Below are 13,724 nucleotides of genomic sequence, written 5' to 3' on the forward strand. Positions count from 1 at the left end.
AAGTCGGACAATTCTTTCCTTAGATGTATCCTATCTCTCTGTAGAAGGAGGTGACAAATTTATGGATTCTTAAGAGTAAGGCAAAAAAAGAAAAAAAAAAGAAAAGAGGAAGGCACTTTGGGTTGAATCTCAAAGTGACTGGAAGCTTTAGGTTATAGAATCTATTTTAAAGCAGATTGAACCTTTAAATGATTGAGCTGCTAGAATTCAAAAAGAAACTAAGTAATGAAGGGGACTTAATTTTATCTTTTTTTTTTGAGTAGTCAAAATATATTTTTCCATCTGTTTACAAATTTTGTCAATGATATATTTGTGTTAATATAAACATCAAGTTCATTTGCCAGGCTTGTGATTTCACTGGGTGACTTCCAATATAGAAACTCTCACTAATAATGTATATTGGCAACTCATTTCTAACTTAATAGTTTCAGAAAGTTGGGGGGAAGGTGAGGAGGGGAATGCACTGAAAACTTAAGTGTTTGCCCATAATCACACAGGTAATATGTGCCAGAAGTAGTACTTTAATTCAGGTCTTCAGGACTCCAAGGGCTGGTCTTTTATCCGGTGTGTGTGTGTGTGTGTGTGTGTGTGTGTGTGTGCGCGCACGCGCGTGTGCGCGCGCGTATGCGCACACACGTGTGTATGTAGGCAGTTCAATGATATATAAAATTTTCCACCATAAATTTGTTCTGTTTATTTGCTAATTCTTTAGACTCATCCTGAAGAACAAAATAACTCTTTCTATTACAACCTAAGTTGGACTTCTCACTATCTCACAACCCCATATCCAATCTGTTGCCAAGGCCCGTTGATTTCACTTTGCAACATCTTTCAAATACGCCACCTTCTTTCCTCTGACACTTCCACTGCGGCAAGCCCTCATCACTCATGCTTGGATTCTTGCAGTAGCCTGCTGGTTCATCTGCCTGCCCCAAGTCTCTCTCCACTCCAGTTCATCCTTTATTCAGCCATCAAAGAGATTTTCCTAAAGCACAAGACTGACCATATCACCCCTTCTACTCAATAAACTCCAGTGGTTCCCTGTCACCTCTAGGATCACATACAAAGGCCTGCATAACCTAGTCCACTCCTGTGTTTCCAGTATTCTTACACTTTACTCTCCAACATGTAGTCTTTGATCCAGTGACACCAGTCTTCTATATGTTCTCAAACAAGACACTTCATCTCGAATCTCTGGACATTTTCTTTGGCTGCCCCACCATGCCTGGAATGCTCTCTCTCCTTAATCCTGTTTACTGACTTCTTTTAAGCCCCTGCTAAAATCACATCTCCTACAGGGAGCCTTTCTCAATCCTTAATTCTAGTGCCTTCCCCTTTTAAGTTATTTCTGATTTTTTGTGCACACACGCGCGCGCACACACACACACATATAATTTGTGCACATTTGTTTGCTAATTTTCTCCCCAATTAGATTGTTACCTCCTTGAGAGCAAGGACTGTCTTTTGCCTCTTTTTGTCTTCCCTATGCTTACTACAAATCTGACACATAGTAGGTGCTTAATAAGTGCCTATTCCCTGATCAACAGATTGGAATTCTATCTAGCAACAAAGATATCATAGTCAAAGGCATGGTCTTTGGAAACATGCAGAGCAATTGTAGTCAAGTCTTGCTATCAACTTATGGCAAGATATTGTGGAGACTGTAGAGTTCCAGGAAGCATCTTTTGCTTTTCAAAGTGGTCTCTCATGAGATGTTCATCAATAATGATGAGGATTATCATACAATTTCCAGGAAGTCATTATCCTGGAAGGTACAGAGGAGTGAGAAGACATCATCATCATCGTCATCATCATCATCATCATCATCATCATCATCGCTAATTAGCACTTACTATGTGCTAGGCAGTATTCAAAAGACTTTACAATTACTATCTCATTTGAACCTCACAACAACCTCACAACAAGGTGTTATAATTATCCCCATTTTATAGATGAGAAAACTATGGCAAACAGAGGGTAAGTGACTTGTCGAAAGACAAACAATCCAGTAAACAGCGGCGTTTAAATTTAAATTTAGGCCCTCCAATGCCAAATAACTCTACTCTGTCACCTACAGCAGTACTGTTTTTGATCATGGGTGGAAGGATTGTACTTTTGGTTAGATATTATTCTATTCTTTACAGGCAACTTTATAGGAAATATTTTAGTAGATCCTATTAGGTTTTATGGTAAGAGAGTCAGAGGAATAAAGTCCATGGAAGTTTTCCTTATTAAAATATAATCTATAAGGACTGTATTGGTCTGAGTTTAGATTGAAATTCTACTCCATAACCCCCATCTCACCTATAAATCTGATATGAAACTTGAGTGCAGTTTGTCATTGGGATCATAGTTCCATAGATAGAGAAGATATGATTTCATATTAGATTCTTAGGACCCCAGCATATTTTCATGGTTCTTGTTAAAGGGTCACAGGCCCTTTTTGTCCTGGGGCTGATTAACTGATAGGTTATTCATTATGAGACAAAAGGCTATTTTTTTTTTAATTTTAGATTGGAAAAATGGGGGAAAAATGAGTTGGAGGCTGAGACACGGTTATGGAGGAAAATTTAAAAACAGTAGTTATTTACTAGGCTAAAATAACAAGAGAAGAATTATCGCTTAGTGGATAGAGAGACAGCTGGTCTTGGAGTCAGGAAGACCTGAGTTGTAGACCCACTTTTGAAATAGCTGGGCTGTGTAACCTTGACCTTTCAATGCCTCAGGCAACTTTCTAAGCGTCTTATAAGTAGAGAAAGTTCACTTAGGATGCTGCTCTGGGGATGAAATTACAGGTCTAGGTTTTGAAAAAAGAAGAAACTACAAGCCATAGTGAAGCAGGAATGAAATGTAATACTGGTGTCATTGGAGGTAAGCAAAAAAAGAAAAAAACCTTCAAAAGCAAGCTGATGGTATATTCCATTTTAAACAACAAAGATGAAATGGAATGTTAATCAGCCACAAAAGCATCAATTAAAGCTCTCAGAATGAAAAGCCATTGAATTTAAAGCTATTGAATTAAAAGCATCTTAGACAAAATTTAAAAGAGGCATCCTCTGAAATTGGAGATGTCTTTCCCAGTTCTCCTTAATCTTAGTTCCTTACCTCTGAGACTACCCCCAATTTATCTTGTCTGTATCTTGTTTGTACATAGCTGTTTGTATGTTGTCTCTGCCATTAGATGGTGAGCTCCTTGAGAGTAGGGGCTTTTTTTTCATTTTCTTTGTATCCCTAGCAGGTGGCAGTGTCTGGCACATAGTAGGCTATTAATAAATGGCAGCTGATTGATAGAAAAAGTTGCGTCTTGCTTGCATGGAGACAGCACTAGTTCTGTGGTCAACAATGAATTTCATTGAAAAGTTGGTAGAATAACAATGGTATGCCCTCAGCTGTTGGGAAACATACATATTAGTTTAGCCAGATTAGAAGTATCGATGAAATGCTTATGTTCTATATACTGAGCAATATGATGATGATTGAGAATGGAGCAAATTTCATCTCACTGGAGATCATGGGAAATGAAAACCTTAAATCATAGCTATTATGGCTGATGATCCAAAGCCACAATTGTAATGGGATGAAAAATATTTCCAAAAGAAACACTTCCAGTGGAATAATTGTGAGATGTCAAGAAAGAGGCTGGGTGATGGCTGAATTACTGGTTGACTGGTTTTCAGTCATGTGGAATTAAGAGGTTGGTAGCTCTTCAAAAAAAGGCAAAAGGGCATTAGAGAGAGCCTTATGCCTGAAGCTAAGAAGATTAGAACATCAAAATCTGACCTTATAACCCAATTAAAATTTTATCACCTGGAGATATTTTTGAATATACATACTCATTTTTATTTAAGGCCAGCTTTTGAGAATAAGCCCTTGTAAAGTCATTCTTTCTAAATAACACAACTGACTTTTTCATGAGGGCACACCTTTACAAAAGTAAGAAGTTGACTTCTATTCAATTGGCTTCTAAATTTTGTGGGAAAGAATAGTTCTTAAATTTCTTGCCTAGGGCTTCAGAATGCCTTTCAAATGCAATTAATGGTAGAAAATACAACAAATTGAGAAATGATCTGGAAATAAAGTACAATGAAAATGATAAAGAAGAAGAAAGCATTGATGTTTAAAAAGAATGGAATATCTATTTGAATTTTTAAAATGTAATAAAAGTCCCTTTCATGGAAAATATGTATATTATTGTAGTGATTGTGAATTAATTTTTCAGAGACATAGCACAGTATAGTGCAGTGATTCTCAAAGTGTGGTCTGAGGACCTCTGGGAGTTCCAGAGTCTCCATGAGGCAAAAACTATTTTTATAAAAATATTAAGACATTATTTGCCCATCAAAACACTCTTGTCTTTTGAAACTACATATATATATATGTGAGGCCAGATTTTCTCATATATACTTCAACTAAAGCAACATAACAGATTGAATGCGGAAGCAGATATAAGGAGGTTGGGGCCAAGATGGCATAGTAGAAGCAGTAACCCAGCCAAACTTCCATTTCCTTCAAAACAACTTTAACATAATGCATCAAATTGAATTCTGTAGCAGCACAGCAAATAAAAGTTCTAGGTAAGACATTTTTAAAGCCCAAGATAACTTAGGAGGTCAGCAGGACACCAGGGTAGGGCCCTGGCCAGTGCAGGCAGCTGCAATAGCTGTGGGCCTTGGATTCAACTGCAGCAGCAGCAGCTTTGGGTGTGCTCAGACTAGAGCTTGTAAGGGGATTGAACAACTGGTCAGAAAGAGATTATAGAGGACCTTGAGCTGACACTGGGCATAGGACCTGGTACTACTTGGCAACTTTATCACCCATATACAGTTCTGGGTCACAGTTCCAGGGTGAAGAGGAGCACTTGTGGTTGGTCATAAGGGAGCAGGGTCCCTGGTCACAGTTCCATGGCTGAGAAGAATGGTAGAGCTTATGGCTACAGGGGAGCAGGGGTACTTCCTGGGTTAAGACCAGAGCATAGACTAGGAGAACAGTGACCACATCTCTCCCCAGTTTTCACCACCTTGGAAGACTGAAAATTTATATAGATACCCAGAATGAGCTCTGAAAAAAGAAAGCAAAAAAGCTTGAAGCTTGCAACAGTGCCTCCCCACTTCCAGGTGATCAAAACCCAATTTTAACATAAAGTTCAAAGTCAAGAATAGGCTTGAAAAATGAGCAAACAACAAAAAAATAACCTGACCAAGTTACTATGGTGGCAGAGAAGATCAAAGACACAAACTCAGGAGAAAACAATAACTTGAAAAGAGCTCCAAGGAAATCCTAAAAGAGAAATGCTAATTGGATACAAGCCTCAAAAGAATTCCTGGAAAAGTTAAAGAAAGAGATAAGAATGGTTGAGGAAAAATTGGGAAAAGAAATGAGAGTGATACAAGAAAACTATGAAAAGAGAATTAACAACTTGGTAAAAGAGGCATGAAAATGATGAAGAAAGTAACTTAAAAACCAGAATTGGAAAATGGTAACAGAGGCACAAAAAATTCTGAAGAAAATAACTCTTTAAAAGAAAAGAATTGGCCTAATGGATGAAAGAAGTAAAAGAGGAAAAATTCATTGAAGAAAAGAACTTAAAAAATAGAATTGGGTGAGTGGAGGCTAATGACTCCATGAGACTTCAAGAAACAATAAAACAAAGTCAAAAGAACAAAAAAAAATGGAAGAAAATTTGAAATGTCTCATCAGAAAAACAACTGACCTGGAAAACTGATTGAAGAGAGATAATTTAAGAATTATTGGACTCCCTGAAAGCCATGACTGAAAAAAAGAGCTTAGACACTATATATTTCAAGAATTTATAAAGGAAAAATACCCTGATAGCTTAAATCCAGAAGGTCAAATAAAAATTGAAAGAATCCACCAATCATCTCCTGAAAGAGATACCAGAATGAAAACTCTCAGGAATACTACAGGGTGTTCCTAAAGTCTGGACACATAGTAAATGTGGAGTTATTGTATTGAGTTCATGTGAATCTTGCAAAGCGTATCAACCTTTGCATCACAAATGATGGAAATCATATTGAAGATGTTATTTGTTAATATTCCAATTAAATAAAATGTTGTTGAAAATTTCATTCATTTCATTTCTTGAAAATATGCATTTTTGCCTATGTGTCTAGACTTTAGGAACACCCAAATATAAGAGCTTCCAGGTCAACAAAAAAAAACTGTAAGCAGCCATAACAAAACCATTTAGATATCATGGAGCCACCATCAGGATCAAACAAGACTTGGCAGCTTCCATATTAAAGGAGTGGAAGGTTGGGAATATGATGTTCTGGGGGCAAAGAAGCTAAGATTATGACCAAGAGTAATTAACCCAGCCAAACTATGAATAATTCTTCAGGGAAGAAAAATGGATTTTCAATGAAATAGAGGATTTGCAAGCATTCCTGATGAAAAAACCAGAACTGAATAGAAAATTTGACATTCAAATACAAGACTCTAGAGAGGCATAAAAAGGTAAAGATGAAAGAGAATTCATGAGGGACTTAATAAGGTTAAATTATATGGGAAGATGATACATGTAACTCCTAACTTTATCATTATTAGGTCATTTAGAAGGAGTCTGCATAGACAGAGAGCATGAGTGTGAGTTGACTATGTTGAGATGATCTCCAAAAAAAAGAAAAAGTGATACACTATGAGAAGGGGGAAGGCAGAAGAAGAATGGGAAAAATTATCTCACATAAAAAAGGAACATAAGGAAAAGCCTTTACAGCAGAGAGGAAAATGCATGTGTGTGTGTGTGTGTGTGTGTGTGTGTGTGCATATATATGGATGTATATGTATCTCTGTGTGTATATATATAATGTATGTGCATATATGTGTGTATGTATATACATATATAGTGTGTGTATGTGTGTGTGCATAGATATAGATGTATATATATATCTGTGTGTATATATATATGTATGTATGTGCATATGTGTGTGTATATATATGTGTGTGTGTGTGTGTGTACACACACACACATACTAGTTGGGCATAAAAATCTATCTTACCCAAAGGAAAGTAGGAGAGGAAGGAGATGAGAAAGGGGGAAGGAATGACAAAAGGGAGGTCAGATTAAGGGAGACCGATCAAAAGCAAAACAAACTTTTGAGGAGAGACAGGATAAAAAGGGGGAGAGAAAGAAAAACAGAAGAAAACAGGATAGAGGAAATACACAGTAATCATGAATTGTGAATGTGAATGAAGTGAACTTAGCCATAAAGTGGAAGTGGAGAGCAGAATGGATTAGAAAGCAGAATCTAACCATATGTTGTTTATAAGAAACACACTTCAAGCAGAAAGACATACATAGAGTTAAAGTAAGGGACTGGAGCAGAATCTATTATGCTTCAGCAGCAATCATGATCTCAGACAAAGCAAAAATAGGCCAAATTAAAAGAGACAATCAGGGAAACTATATGTTGCTAAAAGGTACCATGGACAATGAAGTAATTAATATCAAGCATTTTTTTTAGCAAGTTTATTTTTTTTCACAGCAAGTTTCTCTAGATTTTTCAAATATAGAGGGGAATGGAATAAAATTTATAAAAATAGTAGGTATTCCCCAATTGTTAAATGGTTGCAGGATATGAACAGGCAGTTTTCAGAAGAAGAAATCAAAGCTATCAATAGAGCATAAAAATACTCTAAATCATTATTGATTAGAGAAACACAAATTAAAACAACTCAGAAGTACCACCTCACATGGTAGTCAGATTGGCTAGCATGACAGAAAAGAAAAATGACAAATGCTGGAGAGGATGTATAAAAATAGGTACACTAATGCACTATTGGTGGAGTTGCAAACTGGTCCAACCATTTCTGGAACAAAATTTGGAACTATTCCCAGAGGGCTATAAAACTATGTATACTCTGATTCAGCCATACCTTTGCTAGGTCTATATCCCAAAAAGATCAAGGAAAAGGAAAAAGATCTTAATGTACAAAATATTTATAGCAGCTCTTTATGTGGTGGCAATGAAATGGAAATTGATGTGGTAAATTGGGCAATGACATAATGAATTGCGGTTTGTGATTGTGATGTAATACTATTGTGTTAAAAGAAATGATGAGGGCAATGATTTTAGAAAATCCTAGGAAGACCTGTATGAATTGATGCAGAATGAAGTGAGCAGAACCAGGAGGTCATTGTACAGAGTAACAGCAATATTATAATGATGATCAACTGTGAAAGACAGCTACTTTGATCAACACAATGAGCTAAGACAATTCTGAAGGGTTCATGACGAAAAATGCTATCCCCTCCAGAGAGAGAACTGATGAGCCTTGAGTGCAAATTGAAGTAGAATGTTTTCACTTTATTTTTTTCTGATATAGCTAATATGCAAATAAATTATGCATGATTTCATATGTATAATTGAGATCATATTGCTTGCCTTTTCAATGAGTAGGGGAAGGAGGGAGAGAATTTGGAATTTAAAAAAAGAATATTATAAATAATAAATTTAAAAAGCAGATGTAGGAATCTAGCTGTCTTCTATTAAGTCAGACATTAAAGAGATTTGAAAAACTGTAAAACGATGCCCTCTTCTCGATAATTTTTTGAAAATTAGTTATTTTTCCATGAAATATCAATGTTAACATAAATTTATTATTGTTGAGTTTATTATTATTCTTAAATAAATATATTTAAAAGCAATAAGTTTTAATTTTGATTATATTAAAATAAATTATTTTTATTATATTGATAGGTATAACCCACATAAGTAAAAGTTCTTTGGTGTTCTCAATAATTTTTAAGAGGGAAGGGGTCCTGAGGCTAAGAAATTTGAGAACCTGTGGATAGAACCTTGGATGACTTGAGTTCAGTTTCTGCTTCTAACACATACTGATTATATGACCCTGGGCAAGTCCCTTAACCTATTAATGTCTCCAGCAATTTTCTAAGATCTGCATTGTTAGAAGAACTTTCCTCACATAGGAGATCCTTATGCAAATGAAATTATAGGTACAGCACCACTCCTCCATCCTTCCCCCCTGCCCCATTTCAGTTTCCTTTAAAAGAAATCTCATTTTATCTTCAGATTATAATCAATTTGGGAATTTTTAAAGGTTAGAAAATAATGCTCTTTAGAATACACATTCAAAACAAGTAACTAAATCATTAAATAAAATTAATGCTATCAATTATTGTAAAGCACACATTTTATTCATAAAATAATTACAAAAATTTATAAATTAGTATATTTACATATAATATCACTTAATTATATATAGTTAATTATTAAGTAAAATATGTTCTAGCTATAATCTCTGATTAATATATTAAAACTAATGGTAAATGGTGATGGTAGTGAGTTTAATTTATTCTCAGGTACAATGTCTATATGATCTTTATCAGTTTAGTGTCAATACTCTATTGTAATGAGGCCAGAGGGTAAAATTTAATTACCAATAATGATACGGTTAAAAACAAACAAAATCTTCCAAACAGAAATCTGACTGTATTCTTGGTACAAAAGCCAAGAAATTTTGAGTTGGAGTAATTACTAAATAAATTCCCTCTTTGTGAAGTCATAATATGGCATGGATTTGGATGTTGTGAATTTCTCTAGTGCCTTGCAAACAAAGTCTTTATCACTTCTTTTAAAGTAGCAGAGGGATAGTGAACAAAGTGAAAAACTACCTGTGATTAAACAGGTGATGTACTTGAAAAAACTTCATGATACCGAACATGTTTCTTCTCTTTTGGGGCAGTATTTGCATCCCAAGTAAGAAAATTTAAAACCTCTATTTGAGGTCTAAGTGAATTAGTCCCAATACCTGTGTAAAAAATAGGCAGGAACAAAAGAGAAAAAAATAGACAATAATAGAGAGAATGGAAATTCTACTATTTTATGGAAAATTATCAAACTTTTCTAATATTTAAAATTGTGTTTAAATACTGGCTGTTTATTATCTGATTATTTTAACAAGATTAAATTATACAAACGATCTATTCTGTTGCCTGATGAAATAATGTATGTAAAAGTCATTTGCAAACCTTAATAGTATTATATAAATGCTAGTTGCTATTATTATTATTATTAGTTCAGCAGCATTTATGAAGTACTTACTATGTTCCAAGCACCCTACTACATCCTGAGAGAGAGAGACAGAGAAGAGAGAAAAGAGATAAACACAGACAGAGAGAGACACACAGAGATAAAGATAGAGAAAGAGAAGGGGAGACACAGAGAAACACAGAGAAGAGAGAGAGAGAGGAGAGAAGGTGATAGATTTCAGAGCTTAGGTAACACACCTAGGAGAAAAGTGCCTGGCTCTCTTGATTAGAATCAACCTTAGATGGAGCCCAAATCAATTTGTTTCCCTCAGCCATGAAATCACAGAAGTCAAAAAGAAGTCTGATTGATACTTTTTGTTTGTGTATAACAGTCATCACATTTGGATATAATCTGCCCTGCTACCATGGAATGGGACTCTTCCTTCTTACAAGGAAGAATCTTTAAAGTGTTAAGTCTTTTTTCTCCGGGCTACATATCCCCAGTTCTTTCACCTGATCTTCTGTGGCATGGATTTGAGTCCTTTTAATATCTTGATTTCTCCCATCAAGAAATTCTTTAGACTATCAGTGTAAAGGAGAAATTAGGCTAATTCCTAAAGTATGGCTTTTCTGACTGAATACTATATTCTAGATGTTGTCCGGAAAGGGCAAAATACAGCAACAAGAGTCTTACCTCCCTCCTCACCCCCTCTCAAATTCTGGATACTACATATCTCTTAATGTAGTTTTCTTAGCTGCCACAACATATTGTTAATTCATGTTTAATTTGCAGTCTACTAAAACCCTGTCTTTTCCTAATGAACTGCTATTTAGCTATGCCTCTCCCAACTTGTGAAATTGTTTTTTTGAATCCCAGTGCTAGACTTTACATTTATCATGATTATGAAGATAATGACATAGAGGAATTTTGAGGTGTCAGGAAAGGGAGCAAGACAGATGGCCTCAATTTTTTCAGTCAAGTCAGAGGTAAACTAATTGCTATGAGAGAAGTTCAGGGTGATGGGGCCTTGCGGGGAAGAAGAGAAAATTTGGAATAATGGTGAACACATTATTCCATCTTCCAACTTTGGGCATTATATTTTCATTGGCTGTCCTCCATTACTGCAATTCTCTCCCTCCTCATCTCAGCCTCCTGACATCACTGGATTCCTTCAGGTCACAGCAAAAATCCCTTCTTATGCAAAAAGCCCTTCCCTGTCCTCCTCAATCTTAGGATCATCCCTCTGTTGATTATCTCCAATTTATCTTGTATGTACTGTATCTTTTTTCTATATAATTATTGGCAAGCTGTCTCCCCCATTAGACTATGAGCTCCTTGGGTGCATGGAATGTCTTATGCTTTTCTTTGTATCCCAAGCACTTAGCACAGTGCTGGGCATATAGTGGGTATTTAATAAATGCTTGTTAACGGGTCTTGACTGGACATGATAGCGAATCAATCAAGAAAGCATAAAAGGAGTGCCATACATGCTTAGTTGTAACAGGATAATATGAATTTCTAGTGGAGCCAGCCAAGCAAATCTGGGTAACTTTCACCAGCAACATCCAATAATATCATTTAGCAGCTGAAGAACAGGGGCAGGTGAGGTGATTGTTACAGTCGATGAGGACTGAAGAATGGTAGGTAGGTATGTGATAAAATAAAGACGAGGGGAGTGAGGAGAAGAGATAGTCAAGAGTGAAGGACAGTGCATAGTTGAACTATTTAACTATAGGGTCAAGAAAGAAGGAAGGAAAATGAGTCCAGAATAGGGATAACTAATGGAATGGAAAAGCAGGGAGGGGTGGAGGTAATAGAGCCCAAAGTGATGGCAAAGAATGGATTTAGAAGGAGGGAAGAAGTGAGAGAAATGAAAGGACGGGAGATTGTGATCAGAGAGGGGAATTTTAGCATTCCATAAAAATGTTCAATCACATGATAATATTAATTACCACAGAAAATATATAGTAATTAAAGCTTTACAAGTAGCAAATTCAATGCATTTATTTTTCTGTACTGCCAGCTCACAAATAAAATAATTTTTTCCCATCATACCATTTAGTTTTGTTTTCAGGAAACAATTATGTCATGACTGGGTTACAAAATGTATTTCTAACCACTGATTAAAGTTAACAAAAGTTAAGCACCAATAACATAGGCAAAAACACAAAGGCAAAATAGCACTAACCAAAAAAGATAGATCACATGAATCATGAGCAAGTTTCATCAACAATAAATAAACTCAGATTACCATGGTACTTTAGTTATTAGGCTTGGTGGATGAGTTGTGGGTTCAGGCTAATTGAATTTTCTGGCTATGTAGCAAAGATGCTCAGGGGAAGGGCACTCTTGAATAAGATGTATGGACTTGAACCTCCAAATGCCTTTTCAGGTGTAGATAACTAACGTGATCCTTTAATCTTGTACCTATAACTAGAAAAACAGCCACAAATGGTTCATCCACTAATCAGGCCATCCCCAGAGCACCACGATGGAATCATAAGATTTTAGCACTGAAAGAGGGACCTCAAAAGACAAATGGGACCAAGGTACAAAGTTAAGAGTTGTTCTTGCTGATGTTGCCTGAGGAAAACTAACTTTGAGAGAGAGGGGAAGAAAACATTTCTGTAAGATGTAGAAACTAGAAAATTTCAGAAGTCAGGAAAAAAGGAAAAATAAAATCTAGTTAAAGATGTAAGAAGCCAGAGATGAATCTTCAAAGCAATGAAGCATTGGAAAGTACTGAATAAAAATGATACTAGCTCATGTTTATAAAACACTTCTCTCACAGTAACCATATGAAGTAGGCAGTTAATCTTATTGACTCAATTTTATAGCCAAGGAAATAGAAAAGTTAAGTGACTTGCCAATGATCATATAACTTTTAGATGGAAGAGGCAGGATTCACTTTCAGGTCTTCTTGCAGTCTTTTTCCAATATGTCATGCTGTCATTAAAGAGACAGTGACACAAATGTTGATATAGAGCTGCCTTTGTCTCTCTTGACGAGCAGATTAAACCATAAATGGAGGCCAATTTGTTTCTCTCAGGTATAGGTTGAAACCACAGAAGTAAAAAGTAGAAACATTTTTTTAAAAGTTCTTGAGATATGACAGGTAAATGGGCTAAAAACCTATACAGTGGTTAACAAATATTTTAGTACTTTTTGTGGGTTCCACTAGCCTTTATTCCTCCTCTCTAATTTATGGACATTGTGATGTTTAAAAAGTTTGAGAGACATAGTTTCTGAGTAATTTAATCATTTGATTAATAAGCCTAGCATGCTATTAATAAAAGAGGTCAGTGGTACTCTTGAATGCCAGAGACCCCTCATGGCAATGGGCTTACCCGATGTCCTTGAAAGAGCAGGTGTTCCTGAGGGTGGCAATCAACTCTGATTGGTTGTTGATTAATGAAAGAATGAATATTACAATAAGAGGTAGGCTATATTACAATGAAGGTCTAGAGGTACGTGACACTGAGCACCCAAATCTTGGTCCAAGAGAAATCATTTTCTATATGACCTCTCTGATAAAAGGGAGAAACCATATTTTCCTAGAGCTGTCTGAGTAAACACAATGAGAAGAAATCCACCCATTTGCCGAAACTTAGAATTTCTTTTGCTCTCTTTTATTAGATCTTAGCTTGGGTATGTCTTTGAGCAAGATTTCCAATACTGGTTGATTTCTGGATGAGGAAGTAGAAAAGGGGAAAA

General features: G+C 35.8%; 1 protein-coding gene across 1 annotated transcript in view; it reads right to left on the reverse strand.

Moving 5' to 3' along the window:
• The window catches only part of KCNQ5 (potassium voltage-gated channel subfamily Q member 5), a 715,330-nt gene that overhangs the window by 27,303 nt on the left and 674,303 nt on the right, over positions 1-13,724 (reverse strand). The gene's annotated exons all lie outside the window — the stretch shown is intronic.

Source organism: Trichosurus vulpecula, chromosome 7 (assembly GCF_011100635.1).
Source record: "Trichosurus vulpecula isolate mTriVul1 chromosome 7, mTriVul1.pri, whole genome shotgun sequence".
Classification (NCBI taxonomy): Eukaryota; Metazoa; Chordata; class Mammalia; order Diprotodontia; family Phalangeridae; genus Trichosurus; species Trichosurus vulpecula.